A 13,285-nucleotide genomic window follows, 5' to 3' on the forward strand; every position below is an offset into this window, starting at 1 on the left:
GCGTATGGTGACTGTTGTATTCCATCCCGAAGCAATTTCTGTGTTTCATCGACACTTTGAAGGTTAACAGATTACTGTAAGCCCCTAGATGTGCATCATAAACTACTACCTGTCTTCCAGGGAACGATCAACGCGTAGACAGTTTGTGACATTACTCCCATGGAGGAAAGTGCGCATGGTGACTGTTGTATTCAATCCCGATGCAATTTCTGTGTTTTTATCAACACTCTGATCGTCCACAGATTACAGAACGCCTCCAGATGTGCATCGGAACCTACTACTGGTCTTCCAGGGAACGATCAAAGCGTAGACTGTTAGAAACATTACTCCCGTGGAGAAAAGCCCGCATGGTGCCTGTTGTATTCAATCCCGATGCAATTTCTGTGTTTCATCAACACTCTGAAAGTCCACAGATTACATAATGACTCCAGATTGGCTTCGGAAACTACTACTGGTCTTCCAGGGGACGATCAAAGCGTAGACAGTTTGAGACATTACTCCCATGGAGAAAAGCCTGCATGGTGCCTGTTGTATTCAATCCCGATGCCATTTCTGTGTTTCATCAACACTCTGATAGTCCACAGATTACAGAATGCCTCCAGATGTGCAGGGAATCTACTACTGGTCTTCCAGGGACGATCAAAGCGTAGACAGTTTGAGACATTACTCCCATGGAGGGAAGAGCGCATGATGACTCTTGTATTCAATCCGGATGCAATTCCTTTGTTTGATCAAAACTGTGATAGTCCACATATTACAGAATGCCTCCAGATGTGGATCGGATACTACTACTGGTCTTCCAGGGAACGATCGAAGCGTAGACTGTTTGAGACATTACTCCCATGGAGGAGAGTGCGTATGGTGACTGTTGTATTCCATCCCGAAGCAATTTCTGTGTTTCATCGACACTTTGAAGGTTAACAGATTACTGTAAGCCCCTAGATGTGCATCATAAACTACTACCTGTCTTCCAGGGAACGATCAACGCGTAGACAGTTTGTGACATTACTCCCATGGAGGAAAGTGCGCATGGTGACTGTTGTATTCAATCCCGATGCAATTTCTGTGTTTTTATCAACACTCTGATCGTCCACAGATTACAGAACGCCTCCAGTTGTGGATCGCAAACTACTACTGGTCTTCCAGGGAACGATCAAAGCGTAGACTGTTTGAGACATTACTCCCATGGAGGAAAGTGCGCATGGTGACTGTTGTATTCCATCCCGATGCAATATCTGTGTTTCATCAACACTTTGAAGGTTGACAGATTACTGTAAGCCTCCAGATGTGCATCATAAACTACTACTGGTCTTCTAGGGAACGATCAACGCGTAGACTGTTTGAGACATTACTCCTATGGAGGTAAGTGCGCATGGTGAATGTTGTATTCAATCCCGATGCAATTTCTGTGTTTCATCAACACTCTGATAGTCCACAGATTACAGAATGACTCCAGATGGGCTTCGGAAACTACTACTAGTCTTCCAGGGAACGATCAAAACGTAGACACTTTGAGACATTACTCCCATGGAGTAAAGCCTGCATTATGCCTGTTGTATTCAATGCCGATGCAATTTCTGTATTTCATCAGCACTCTGATAGTCCACAGATTACAGAATGCCTCCAGATGTGCATCGGTATCTACTACTAGTCTTCCAGGGAACGATCAAAGCGTAGACTGTTTGAGACATTACTCCCATGGAGGGAAGTGCGCATGATGACTCTTGTATTCAATCCCGATGCAATTTCTGTGTTTCTTCAAAACTGTGATAGTCCACATATTAAAGAATGCCTCCAGATGTGCATCGGAAACTACTACTGGTCTTCCAGGGAACAATCAAAGCGTAGATTGTTTAAGACATTACTCCCATGGAGGAATGTGCGCATGGTGACTGTTGTATTCCATCCCAATGCAATTACTGTGTTTCATCAACACTTTGAAGGTTAACAGATTACTGTATGCCTCGAGATGTGCATCATAAACTACTACTGGTCTTCCAGGGAACGATCAAAGCGTAAACTGTTTGAGACATTACTCCCGTCGAGGAAAGTGCGCATGGTGACTGTTGTATTCAATCCCGATGCAATTTCTGTGTTTCATCAACACTCTCATCGTCCACAGATTACAGAATGCCTCCAGATGTGCATCGGAAACTACTACTGGTCTTCCAGGAAACGATCAAAGCGTAGACTGTTAGAGACATTACTCCCATGGAGGAAAGTGCGCATAGTGACTGTTGTATTCCATCCCGATGCAATTTCTGTGTTTCATCAACACTTTGTAGGTCCACAGATTACAGAATGCCTCCAGATGTGCATCGGAAACTACTACTGGTCTTTCAGGGAACGATCAAAGCGTAGACTGTTTGAGACATTAATCCCATGGAGGTAAGTGCGCAAGGTGACTGTTGCATTCAATCCCGATGCAATTTCTGTGTTTCAGCAAAACTGTGATAGTCCACATATTACAGAATGCCTCCAGATGTGCATCGGAAACTACTACTGGTCTTCCAGGGAAAGATCAAAGCGTAGACAATTTGAGACATTACTCCCATGGAGGAAAGTGCGCATGGTGACTATTGTATTCCATCCCGATGCAATTTCTGTGTTTCATCAACACTTTGAAGGTTAACAGATTACTGTATGCCTCCAGATGTGCATCATAAACTACTACTGGTCTTCCAGGGAACGATCAAAGCGTAGAATGTTTGAGACATTACTCCCATGGAGAAAAGTCCGCATGGTGCCTTTTGTATTGAATCCCGATGCAATTTCCGTGTTTCATCAACACTCTGAAAGTCAACAGATCACAGAATGCCTGCAGATGTGCTTTGGAAAATTACTACTGGTCTTCCAGGAATCGATCAAGTCGCATAGTGTTTGAGACATTACTCCCATGGAGAAAAGCCCGCATGGTGTGTGTTGAATTCAATCCCGATGCAATTTCAGTGTTTCGTCAACGCTCTGAAAGTCCACAGATTACAGAATGCCTCCAGATGTGCATCGGAAACAACTACTGGTCTTCCTGGGAACGATCAAAGCGTACACTGTTTGAGACATCACTCCCATAGAGGAAAGTGCGCATGGTGACGTTTGTTTTCAATCCCGATGCAATTTCTGTGTTTCATCAACACTCTGATCGTCCACAGATTACAGAATGACTCCAGATGTGGATCGGAAACTACTACTGGTCATCCAGGGAACGATCAAAGCGTAGACTGTTAAAGACATTACTCCCATGGAGGAAAGTGCGCATAGAAACTGTTGTATTCCAGCCCGATGCAATTTCTGTGTTTCATCAACACTTTGAAGGTCCACAGTTTACAGAATGCCTCCAGATGTGCATCGGAAACTACTACTGGTCTTTCAGGGAACGATCAAAGCGTAGACAGTTTGAGACATTACTCCCATGGAGAAAAGCCTGGATGGTGCCTGTTGTATTCAATCCCGATGCAATTTCTGTGTTTCATCAACACACTAATAGTCCACAGATTGCAGAATGCCTCCAGATATGCTTCGGTAACTACTACTGGTCTTCCAGATAACGTTCAAAGCGTAGACTGTTTGAGACGTTACTCACATGGAGGAAAGTGCCCATGGTGACTGTTGTATTCCATCCCGATGCAATTTCTGTGTTTCACCAACACTTTGAAGGTTAACAGATTACTGTAAGCCTCCAGATGTGCATCATAAACTACTACTGGTCTTCCAGGGAACGATCAACGCGTAGACTGTTTGAGACATTACTCCCATGGAGGTAAGTGCGCATGGTGAATGTTGTACTCAATCCCGATGCAATTTCTGTGTTTCATCAACACTCTGATAGTCCACGGATTTCAGAATGACTCCAGATGGGCTTCGGAAACTACTACTGGTCTTCCAGGGAACGATAAAAACGTAGACAGTTTGAGACATTACTCCCATGGAGGTAAGTGCTCATGGTGACTGTTGTTTTCAATCCCGATGCTACTTCTGTGTTTAATCAACACTCTGTTAGTCCACAGATTACAGAAACCCTCCAGATGTGCATCGGAAACTACTACTAGTCTTCCAGGGAACGATCAAGGCATAGACTGTTTGAGACATTACACACATGGAGGAAAGTGCGCATGGTGACTGTTGTATTCAATCCCGATGCAATTTCTGACTTTCATCAACACTTTGAAGGTCCACAGATTACTAAATGCCTCCAGACGTGCATCGGAAACTACTACTGGTCTTCCAGGGAACGATCAAAGCGTAGACAGTTTGAGACATTACTCCTGTGGAGAAAAGCCCGAATGGTGCCTGTTGTATTCAATACCGATGCTATTTCTGTGTTTAATCTACACTCTGATTGTCCACAGATTACAGAATGACTCCAGATGGGCTTCGGAAACTACTACAGGTCTTCCATTGAACGATCAAAGCGTAGACAGTTTGAGACATTACTCCCATGGGGAAAAGCCTGCATGGTGCCTGTTGTATGCAATCCCGATGCAATTTCTGTGTTTCATCAACACTTTGGAAGTCCACAGATTATAGAATGCCTCCAGATGTGCATCAGAAACTACTACTGGTCATCCAGGGATCGAACAAAGCGTATACATTTTTCCCATGGAGGAATATGCGCATGGTGACTGTTGTATTCAATCCCGATGCAATTTCAGTGTTTCATCAACACTCTGATGGTCCACAGATTACAGAATGCCCCCAGATGAGCATCGGTAACTACTACTGGTCTTCCAGGGAATGATCAAAGCGTATACTGTATGAGACATTACACCCATGGAGGAAAGTGTGTATGGTGACTTTTGTATTCAATCACGATGCATTTTCTGTGTTTCATCAACACTTTGAAGGTCCACAGATTACAGAAAGACTCCAGATGTACAACAGAATCTACTACTGGTCTTCCAGGGAACGATCAAAGCGTAGACTGTTTGAGACATTACTCCCATGGTGGTAAGTGCGCATAGTGACTGTTGTATTCAATCCCGATGCAATTTCTGTGTTTCGTCAACACTTTGAAGGTCCACAGATTACGGAATTGATCCACACGTGCATCGGAAACTACAACTGGTCTTCCAGGGAACGATCAAAGCGTAGACTGTTTGAGACAACACTCCCATCTAGGTAAGTGCGCATGGTGACTGTTGTATTCAATCCCGATGCAATTTCTGTGTTTCATCTTCACTTTGAAGGTCCACAGATTACAGAATACCTAGAGATGTACATCGGAAACTACTACTTGTCTTCCAGGGAACGATCAAAGCGTTGACTGCTCGAGACATTACTCCCATGTTGGAAAGTGCGCATGGTGACTGTTGTATTCAATCCCGATGAAATTTCTGTGTTTCATTAACACTCTGATGGTCCACTGATTAGAGAATGCCTCCAGATTTGCATCGGAAACTACCACTGGTCTTCCAGGGAACGATCAAAGCGTAGACTGTTTGAGACATTGCTCCCATGGAGGAAAGTGCGCATGGTGACTGTTGTATTCAATCCCGATGCAATTTCTGTGTTTCATCAACACTTTGAAGGACCTCAGATTACAGAATGCCTCCACATGTGCATCGGAAACTACTACTGGTCTTCCAGGGAACGATCAAAGCGTAGACAGTTTGAGACATTACTCCCATGGAGAAAAGCCTGCATGGTGCCTGTTGTATTCATTCCCGATGCAAATTCTGTGTCTCATCAACACTCTGATAGTACACGTATTACAGAATGCCTCCAGATGTGCATCGGAAACTACTACTGGTCTTCCAGGGAACGATCAAACCGTATACTGTTTGAGACATTACTCACATGGAGGAAAGTGCGCATGGTGACTGTTGTATTCAATCCCGATGCAATTTCTTTGTTTCATCATCACTTTGAAGGACCACAGATTACAGAATCCCTCCAGATGAGCATCGGTAACTACTACTGGTCTTCCAGGGAATGATCAAATCGTATACTGTATGAGACATTACACCCATGGAGGAAAGTGCGTATGGTGACTGTTGTATTCAATCACGATGCATTTTCTGTGTTTCATCAACACTTTGAAGGTCCACAGATTACAGAAAGCCTCCAGATGTACATCAGAATCTACTACTGGTCTTCCAGTGAACGATCAAAGCGTAGACTGTTTGAGACATTACTCCCATCGAGGTAAGTGCGCATGGTGACTGTTGTATACATTCCCGATGGAATTTCTGTGTTTCGTCAACACTTTGAAGGTCCACAGATTACAGAATTCCTCCAGATGTGCATCGGAAACTACAACTGGTCTTCCAGGGAACGATCAAAGCGTAGACTGTATGATACATTACTCTCATGGAGGAAAGTGCGTTTGGTGACTGTTGTATTCCATCCCGATGCAATTTCTGTGTTTCATCGACACTTTGAAGGTTAAATGATTGCTGTAAGCCTCCAGATGTGCATGATAAACTACTACCTGTTTTCCAGGGAACGATCAACGCGTAGACTGTTTGAGACATTACTCCCATGGAGGGAAGTGCGCATTGTGACTGTTGTATTCCATCCCAATTCAATTTCTGTGTTTCATCAACACTATGAAGGTCCACAAATTACAGAATGCCTCCTGATGTACATCTGAAACTACTACTATTCTTTCAGGGAACGATCAAAGCGTAGACTGTTTGAGAATTCAATCCCATGGAGGTAAGTGCGCATGGTGACTGTTGTATTCAATCCCGATGCAATTTTTGTGTTTCATCAACACTCTGATAGTCCACATATTACTGAATGCCTCCAGATGTGGCTCGGAAACTACTACTGGTCTTCCAGGGAACGATCAAAGCGTAGACTGTTTGAGACATTACTCCCATGGAGGAGAGTGCGTATGGTGACTGTTGTATTCCATCCCGAAGCAATTTCTGTGTTTCATCGACACTTTGAAGGTTAACAGATTACTGTAAGCCCCTAGATGTGCATCATAAACTACTACCTGTCTTCCAGGGAACGATCAACGCGTAGACTGTTTGTGACATTACTCCCATGGAGGAAAGTGCGCATGGTGACTGTTGTATTCAATCCCGATGCAATTTCTGTGTTTTTATCAACACTCTGATCGTCCACAGATTACAGAACGCCTCCAGATGTGCATCGGAACCTACTACTGGTCTTCCAGGGAACGATCAAAGCGTAGACTGTTAGAAACATTACTCCCGTGGAGAAAAGCCCGCATGGTGCCTGTTGTATTCAATCCCGATGCAATTTCTGTGTTTCATCAACACTCTGAAAGTCCACAGATTACATAATGACTCCAGATTGGCTTCGGAAACTACTACTGGTCTTCCAGGGGACGATCAAAGCGTAGACAGTTTGAGACATTACTCCCATGGAGAAAAGCCTGCATGGTGCCTGTTGTATTCAATCCCGATGCCATTTCTGTGTTTCATCAACACTCTGATAGTCCACAGATTACAGAATGCCTCCAGATGTGCAGGGAATCTACTACTGGTCTTCCAGGGACGATCAAAGCGTAGACAGTTTGAGACATTACTCCCATGGAGGGAAGAGCGCATGATGACTCTTGTATTCAATCCGGATGCAATTCCTTTGTTTGATCAAAACTGTGATAGTCCACATATTACAGAATGCCTCCAGTTGTGGATCGCAAACTACTACTGGTCTTCCAGGGAACAATCAAAGCGTAGACTGTTTGAGACATTACTCCCATGGAGGAAAGTGCGCATGGTGACTGTTGTATTCCATCCCGATGCAATATCTGTGTTTCATCAACACTTTGAAGGTTGACAGATTACTGTAAGCCTCCAGATGTGCATCATAAACTACTACTGGTCTTCTAGGGAACGATCAACGCGTAGACTGTTTGAGACATTACTCCTATGGAGGTAAGTGCGCATGGTGAATGTTGTATTCAATCCCGATGCAATTTCTGTGTTTCATCAACACTCTGATAGTCCACAGATTACAGAATGACTCCAGATGGGCTTCGGAAACTACTACTAGTCTTCCAGGGAACGATCAAAACGTAGACACTTTGAGACATTACTCCCATGGAGTAAAGCCTGCATTATGCCTGTTGTATTCAATGCCGATGCAATTTCTGTATTTCATCAGCACTCTGATAGTCCACAGATTACAGAATGCCTCCAGATGTGCATCGGTATCTACTACTAGTCTTCCAGGGAACGATCAAAGCGTAGACTGTTTGAGACATTACTCCCATGGAGGGAAGTGCGCATGATGACTCTTGTATTCAATCCCGATGCAATTTCTGTGTTTCTTCAAAACTGTGATAGTCCACATATTAAAGAATGCCTCCAGATGTGCATCGGAAACTACTACTGGTCTTCCAGGGAACAATCAAAGCGTAGATTGTTTAAGACATTACTCCCATGGAGGAATGTGCGCATGGTGACTGTTGTATTCCATCCCAATGCAATTACTGTGTTTCATCAACACTTTGAAGGTTAACAGATTACTGTATGCCTCGAGATGTGCATCATAAACTACTACTGGTCTTCCAGGGAACGATCAAAGCGTAAACTGTTTGAGACATTACTCCCGTCGAGGAAAGTGCGCATGGTGACTGTTGTATTCAATCCCGATGCAATTTCTGTGTTTCATCAACACTCTCATCGTCCACAGATTACAGAATGCCTCCAGATGTGCATCGGAAACTTACTGGTCTTCCAGGAAACGATCAAAGCGTAGACTGTTAGAGACATTACTCCCATGGAGGAAAGTGCGCATAGTGACTGTTGTATTCCATCCCGATGCAATTTCTGTGTTTCATCAACACTTTGTAGGTCCACAGATTACAGAATGCCTCCAGATGTGCATCGGAAACTACTACTGGTCTTTCAGGGAACGATCAAAGCGTAGACTGTTTGAGACATTAATCCCATGGAGGTAAGTGCGCAAGGTGACTGTTGCATTCAATCCCGATGCAATTTCTGTGTTTCAGCAAAACTGTGATAGTCCACATATTACAGAATGCCTCCAGATGTGCATCGGAAACTACTATTGGTCTTCCAGGGAAAGATCAAAGCGTAGACAATTTGAGACATTACTCCCATGGAGGAAAGTGCGCATGGTGACTATTGTATTCCATCCCGATGCAATTTCTGTGTTTCATCAACACTTTGAAGGTTAACAGATTACTGTATGCCTCCAGATGTGCATCATAAACTACTACTGGTCTTCCAGGGAACGATCAAAGCGTAGAATGTTTGAGACATTACTCCCATGGAGAAAAGTCCGCATGGTGCCTTTTGTATTGAATCCCGATGCAATTTCCGTGTTTCATCAACACTCTGAAAGTCAACAGATCACAGAATGCCTGCAGATGTGCTTTGGAAAATTACTACTGGTCTTCCAGGAATCGATCAAGTCGCATAGTGTTTGAGACATTACTCCCATGGAGAAAAGCCCGCATGGTGTGTGTTGAATTCAATCCCGATGCAATTTCAGTGTTTCGTCAACGCTCTGAAAGTCCACAGATTACAGAATGCCTCCAGATGTGCATCGGAAACAACTACTGGTCTTCCTGGAACGATCAAAGCGTACACTGTTTGAGACATCACTCCCATAGAGGAAAGTGCGCATGGTGACGTTTGTTTTCAATCCCGATGCAATTTCTGTGTTTCATCAACACTCTGATCGTCCACAGATTACAGAATGACTCCAGATGTGGATCGGAAACTACTACTGGTCATCCAGGGAACGATCAAAGCGTAGACTGTTAAAGACATTACTCCCATGGAGGAAAGTGCGCATAGAAACTGTTGTATTCCAGCCCGATGCAATTTCTGTGTTTCATCAACACTTTGAAGGTCCACAGATTACAGAATGCCTCCAGATGTGCATCGGAAACTACTACTGGTCTTTCAGGGAACGATCAAAGCGTAGACAGTTTGAGACATTACTCCCATGGAGAAAAGCCTGGATGGTGCCTGTTGTATTCAATCCCGATGCAATTTCTGTGTTTCATCAACACACTAATAGTCCACAGATTGCAGAATGCCTCCAGATATGCTTCGGTAACTACTACTGGTCTTCCAGATAACGTTCAAAGCGTAGACTGTTTGAGACGTTACTCACATGGAGGAAAGTGCCCATGGTGACTGTTGTATTCCATCCCGATGCAATTTCTGTGTTTCACCAACACTTTGAAGGTTAACAGATTACTGTAAGCCTCCAGATGTGCATCATAAACTACTACTGGTCTTCCAGGGAACGATCAACCCGTAGACTGTTTGAGACATTACTCCCATGGAGGTAAGTGCGCATGGTGAATGTTGTACTCAATCCCGATGCAATTTCTGTGTTTCATCAACACTCTGATAGTCCACGGATTTCAGAATGACTCCAGATGGGCTTCGGAAACTACTACTGGTCTTCCAGGGAACGATAAAAACGTAGACAGTTTGAGACATTACTCCCATTGAGGTAAGTGCTCATGGTGACTGTTGTTTTCAATCCCGATGCTACTTCTGTGTTTAATCAACACTCTGTTAGTCCACAGATTACAGAAACCCTCCAGATGTGCATCGGAAACTACTACTAGTCTTCCAGGGAACGATCAAGGCATAGACTGTTTGAGACATTACACACATGGAGGAAAGTGCGCATGGTGACTGTTGTATTCAATCCCGATGCAATTTCTGACTTTCATCAACACTTTGAAGGTCCACAGATTACTAAATGCCTCCAGACGTGCATCGGAAACTACTACTGGTCTTCCAGGGAACGATCAAAGCGTAGACAGTTTGAGACATTACTCCTGTGGAGAAAAGCCCGAATGGTGCCTGTTGTATTCAATACCGATGCTATTTCTGTGTTTAATCTACACTCTGATTGTCCACAGATTACAGAATGACTCCAGATGGGCTTCGGAAACTACTACAGGTCTTCCATTGAACGATCAAAGCGTAGACAGTTTGAGACATTACTCCCATGGGGAAAAGCCTGCATGGTGCCTGTTGTATGCAATCCCGATGCAATTTCTGTGTTTCATCAACACTTTGGAAGTCCACAGATTATAGAATGCCTCCAGATGTGCATCAGAAACTACTACTGGTCATCCAGGGATCGAACAAAGCGTATACATTTTTCCCATGGAGGAATATGCGCATGGTGACTGTTGTATTCAATCCCGATGCAATTTCAGTGTTTCATCAACACTCTGATGGTCCACAGATTACAGAATGCCCCCAGATGAGCATCGGTAACTACTACTGGTCTTCCAGGGAATGATCAAAGCGTATACTGTATGAGACATTACACCCATGGAGGAAAGTGTGTATGGTGACTTTTGTATTCAATCACGATGCATTTTCTGTGTTTCATCAACACTTTGAAGGTCCACAGATTACAGAAAGACTCCAGATGTACAACAGAATCTACTACTGGTCTTCCAGGGAACGATCAAAGCGTAGACTGTTTGAGACATTACTCCCATGGTGGTAAGTGCGCATGGTGACTGTTGTATTCAATCCCGATGCAATTTCTGTGTTTCGTCAACACTTTGAAGGTCCACAGATTACGGAATTGATCCACACGTGCATCGGAAACTACAACTGGTCTTCCAGGGAACGATCAAAGCGTAGACTGTTTGAGACAACACTCCCATCTAGGTAAGTGCGCATGGTGACTGTTGTATTCAATCCCGATGCAATTTCTGTGTTTCATCTTCACTTTGAAGGTCCACAGATTACAGAATACCTAGAGATGTACATCGGAAACTACTACTTGTCTTCCAGGTAACGATCAAAGCGTTGACTGCTCGAGACATTACTCCCATGTTGGAAAGTGCGCATGGTGACTGTTGTATTCAATCCCGATGAAATTTCTGTGTTTCATTAACACTCTGATGGTCCACTGATTAGAGAATGCCTCCAGATTTGCATCGGAAACTACCACTGGTCTTCCAGGGAACGATCAAAGCGTAGACTGTTTGAGACATTGCTCCCATGGAGGAAAGTGCGCATGGTGACTGTTGTATTCAATCCCGATGCAATTTCTGTGTTTCATCAACACTTTGAAGGACCTCAGATTACAGAATGCCTCCACATGTGCATCGGAAACTACTACTGGTCTTCCAGGGAACGATCAAAGCGTAGACAGTTTGAGACATTACTCCCATGGAGAAAAGCCTGCATGGTGATTGTTGTATTCATTCCCGATGCAAATTCTGTGTCTCATCAACACTCTGATAGTACACGTATTACAGAATGCCTCCAGATGTGCATCGGAAACTACTACTGGTCTTCCAGGGAACGATCAAACCGTATACTGTTTGAGACATTACTCACATGGAGGAAAGTGCGCATGGTGACTGTTGTATTCAATCCCGATGCAATTTCTTTGTTTCATCATCACTTTGAAGGACCACAGATTACAGAATCCCTCCAGATGAGCATCGGTAACTACTACTGGTCTTCCAGGGAATGATCAAATCGTATACTGTATGAGACATTACACCCATGGAGGAAAGTGCGTATGGTGACTGTTGTATTCAATCACGATGCATTTTCTGTGTTTCATCAACACATTGAAGGTCCACAGATTACAGAAAGCCTCCAGATGTACATCAGAATCTACTACTGGTCTTCCAGTGAACGATCAAAGCGTAGACTGTTTGAGACATTACTCCCATCGAGGTAAGTGCGCATGGTGACTGTTGTATACATTCCCGATGGAATTTCTGTGTTTCGTCAACACTTTGAAGGTCCACAGATTACAGAAACCCTCCAGATGTGCATCGGAAACTACTACTAGTCTTCCAGGGAACGATCAAGGCATAGACTGTTTGAGACATTACACACATGGAGGAAAGTGCGCATGGTGACTGTTGTATTCAATCCCGATGCAATTTCTGACTTTCATCAACACTTTGAAGGTCCACAGATTACTAAATGCCTCCAGACGTGCATCGGAAACTACTACTGGTCTTCCAGGGAACGATCAAAGCGTAGACAGTTTGAGACATTACTCCTGTGGAGAAAAGCCCGAATGGTGCCTGTTGTATTCAATACCGATGCTATTTCTGTGTTTAATCTACACTCTGATTGTCCACAGATTACAGAATGACTCCAGATGGGCTTCGGAAACTACTACAGGTCTTCCATTGAACGATCAAAGCGTAGACAGTTTGAGACATTACTCCCATGGGGAAAAGCCTGCATGGTGCCTGTTGTATGCAATCCCGATGCAATTTCTGTGTTTCATCAACACTTTGGAAGTCCACAGATTATAGAATGCCTCCAGATGTGCATCAGAAACTACTACTGGTCATCCAGGGATCGAACAAAGCGTATAC

The sequence above is a fragment of the Schistocerca gregaria genome, chromosome 8 (assembly GCF_023897955.1).
Source record: "Schistocerca gregaria isolate iqSchGreg1 chromosome 8, iqSchGreg1.2, whole genome shotgun sequence".
Classification (NCBI taxonomy): Eukaryota; Metazoa; Arthropoda; class Insecta; order Orthoptera; family Acrididae; genus Schistocerca; species Schistocerca gregaria.